Source organism: Neofelis nebulosa, chromosome 5, assembly GCF_028018385.1.
Source record: "Neofelis nebulosa isolate mNeoNeb1 chromosome 5, mNeoNeb1.pri, whole genome shotgun sequence".
Lineage (NCBI taxonomy): Eukaryota > Metazoa > Chordata > Mammalia > Carnivora > Felidae > Neofelis > Neofelis nebulosa.
In genome coordinates this window covers 3,745,777-3,749,457 of record NC_080786.1, presented here as the reverse complement: position 1 = coordinate 3,749,457, position 3,681 = coordinate 3,745,777, and the positions used below count along the sequence as shown (strand labels likewise).

General features: G+C 38.7%; 1 non-coding gene across 1 annotated transcript; it reads left to right on the top strand.

The window, feature by feature from the left end:
* Nucleotides 1-1,293: 1,293 nt before the first annotated feature.
* On the top strand, nt 1,294-1,400 carry LOC131513296 (U6 spliceosomal RNA). Its single transcript, XR_009262516.1, has one exon. It is a non-coding gene; the product is annotated as a U6 spliceosomal RNA (small nuclear RNA).
* The last annotated feature ends 2,281 nt before the right edge of the window (nt 1,401-3,681 follow it).

Sequence of the window (3,681 nt, the reverse complement as noted above, 5' to 3'; positions counted from 1 at the left end):
GTATCTATCCGTATATCCATATATCCATGTCCTGTATATCCACAGGCCAAGTCTAGCCCCTTCCTTGTTTCCGTGAATAAAATTTTACTGCAACACAATATTAGTCAAGCTAATTATTTATTTATTTATTTATTTATTTATTTATTTATTGGTATTATTTAATGGCTACTTTTGCATTGCAGCAGCAGATTTGAGCAGTTGTAACAGAGACTAAATGGCCTGCAGAGCTAAAATATCTGGCCCTTTACAGAAAAAAATTTTGACCCCCGATCGACATCGTCACCAGGTATTCATTCGACATATGTTTATTAAACATTTGCCACTACACAGGCACCGTTTCAGGCACTGAACCAAGGACACAGACCTCTGCCATCATGGAACATATATTAAAATGAGGGAAGGTGGCTGCAAATAAACATCATGCCAGTAAATAATTAATAAGGCAATTTCAGAAAGTCATTTGTGCTGTGAAGAAAACCAAGTGGATAAAATGATAGAAAGTGACTGTCCAGGAGACAGCACCGTTAGGTTAGGTGTCAGGAGGCCTCCAGAGAGGTGGCATCGAGCTAAAATCTCAATGAAATGACGAAATGATAAAAAGAAACAAGATGCACAAAGTTCATGGGAAGGAAATGACCTTGGTTTGCCTGAAAAACATAGAGAAGGCCAGCCTGGTTGGAGCAAAGTAAGTACTGGGAAGACATGGGGCCCTGGATACGTGTTGGCGAGACTCCTGATCAATGACAAATTGTATTCTTTCATTTCCACCGTGTCTCATAGAAAGAAGTGTATTGATTAAAGGTTGCTTACTATTCTTTTGTGTGCTAATGATTTATGTTGGTTGCGCTGCAAGCATAAATGATTTTTACATCAACGGTGAGAAAATTAGGAACTTCTGATTAAAAATTGTAAAAAAAGGGCAAGATTAATGTCCTGTTTAGACACAAGGTTGAAATATTGCTCCTTAGTCATCTCTACCTTCATCAGGCTGTTTGAGGTGGCATCATTAAGCCAGACCTTAAAATTTTCCACTTCCCTAAACTTAGTGACATGAACAAGCACAGAACAAAACAAAAGAAACATAAAACTCAAAGACCATCAGTAAGCAAGCAACGGAAAGAGCCACTGACTTGAATATGAACAAGAAATAAGTTTAAGAATGCATACAAATCTCCTCTAATTTTTGTGGAAAACTGTATTGAGTGTAGGTGCATAGTGGGGAACGGTGATTTGTTGAGAAGAGGAAAGTGTTAACGAAACACTACAAATGCAAATCAAGAATCAACAACTTAGGCTTTCGCTTTGGTATCACATCTACTAAAATTAGAAAGACACAGAAAAGCTTAGCACGCTCTGGTGCAAGGACAAACATATAAATGCATGAAGTGTTCCATATTTTTAAAAAATGGGCAAAGGAGTTGCATGGAGACTTCTCCAAAAATGATATACAAATGGCCAACAAACATGTGAAAAGATGCTCAACATTAGCAATCACTAGGTAATTGCAAATTACAACCACAATCAACTATCACCTCACACCTCTTGTGTACTGTCCGTGTGAATGAGAAAAGATGCATCTCAAAAATAGCACGGAATTTTCTCAAAAAATTAAAACAGAACTACCAAATGATGTAGCGATTCCACTTCTACGATCCAGAAGAGCCGAAAGTAGGATCTTGAAGAAATATTTACACAACCACGTTCCGAGCAGCACTGTGGACAATAGCCAAGAGGTTGAGGCAATCCAAGCATCATCGGTGGATGAATGGGTACACAGTAGAATATTATCTAGCCCTAAAAAATGGAAGAAACTTTGATACATGCGTCAGTGTAGATAAACCTAGAAGACGTTTTGCTAAGTGAAATAAACCAGTCACAAAAAGAAAAATATTGCCTGATCTCACTTATAGGAGGTATTTAGAGTAGTCAAATTCAGAGACAGAAAGTAGAATGGTTGTTGTCTGGGGCTGGTGTGAGAGGAGAAGGGGAGTTGCTGTCTACTCGGTATAAAGTATTGATTTTGCGGAGCCAAAGGGTTTGTGAAGATGAACAGTGGTGATGGTTGCACAACAACGTGAATGTGTTTCGCCCCACTGAGTTGCCAATTTAGAAACAGTTGAGAAGACAAATATTCTGTGTATTTTACCAAAAAAAAATGTTTTGAAAAGTATCAATAACCTGCAGAGAAAAAAAAAAAGACTTGGAATCAACAGATTCGAACAGAGCTGGGGATATCGTAGATAAGGTAAAAGAGTGGGGGTTGCTGTTGGCTTGTTAATATGGCACTTGAAATGCCATGCAGACAGATATAAAGGATTTTTCACTCCTCGGGGGGGGGGTGGTAAAGAGGTGAAGACCATAGAAAATCTTGCTCTGTACAACTGCTCAGATTGAAAAAATTAATTGGAAAGTCATTTCCCTGCCTTTTAAGAAAGGGCCCATGTGAAGTAATCGGACACGGATTCTTGCTATCTCCTTTTCACGTGTGTGGAGAACCAGAAGCTTGAAATCAGCAAAAGATGACCACAGCCATTTACGAATTGGCTCTGTTGGTTTCAGGTTAAGTTCACTGACGCACTTGTTTGAGACAGCATTGTCAGTATCACTCTCAAGATTAAGAAACTGAGGGCGAAGAGACTGAAGACGTGTTGAGTGGTAGGAACTTCCAGTGGAGTTGAATAATTGCCTAACACTTGAGTCAGGGTCTAGAACTTGAGTACCTGGTACTACCATACTGTGTTTCTTTTCTGTACCTTCTACTGGAACCCAATTTCTCCATGCATCTGAATGGACTTTGGAAAGGCAGAGACTAAAAGACGCCAAGTCACGGGAAACTCTTTATAAACGCTCCTAAACCACCTCCTTTCCACTTGGCCCACCCAGAGAGTTTATTCTTGACTGTTTTCCTCAGCAGTGGCTGCAAAGACTTCATAAACGGCTATGCTACAGGATACAAAGCCCTGCCTCGGGTTATAGGAAGATGTGGATTCATTACCTGGTTCTGCCATATGCCATGTACATGAGTGGGGGCGAGATTCAATTGCTGCAGTGAAGTTTCCTCATCTGTGAAATGATTTTATGTACCTCATAATGTTGTTGCAACAGTTAAGGGAAATAACATAGGTGCAAGCACGTTAAACACTAAAATAGTATGTAAATGCAGGCTACAATTGTCATCTAAGTCCTTGTGAATCCAGGAGGAAGGATCTTAACCAAAAGTTAGAGATCACAAAGAAAAACCTTTCAAAAATCCTAAAAATGGGGTCTTTCAATGCATTGTCTATCAGAATAAAACATTCAGGGCTTGAACTATGAGAATATTCCTTTAATAATTTATTTTGAGAATAGGAGGGAGGTTTTCTCAATGTTCTAGGCCTTCATTTCATATCAAGGAAATATGTCTTCCTTATTTTATGCATAAGATATTATCATTTGGAATCATAGAATTTCACAGTGCCGTCTATAAATATTTTATTATCTGTAAAAAATAAATAATGAAAACCTTGATTCTCAGAGATCCAGATGATTTTGATCAAGTTCGTAAATGTTTGGGACTTCCTTTTCATATCTGTTAAAGTGCGGAACAATTTCTTCCTGCCTTAATTTGGGTTCTCCACAAACAGTGACTGACACATGGACTGGGGTATAGTTAATACAGAAAGCAGAGTGAGGAAGGTAGGT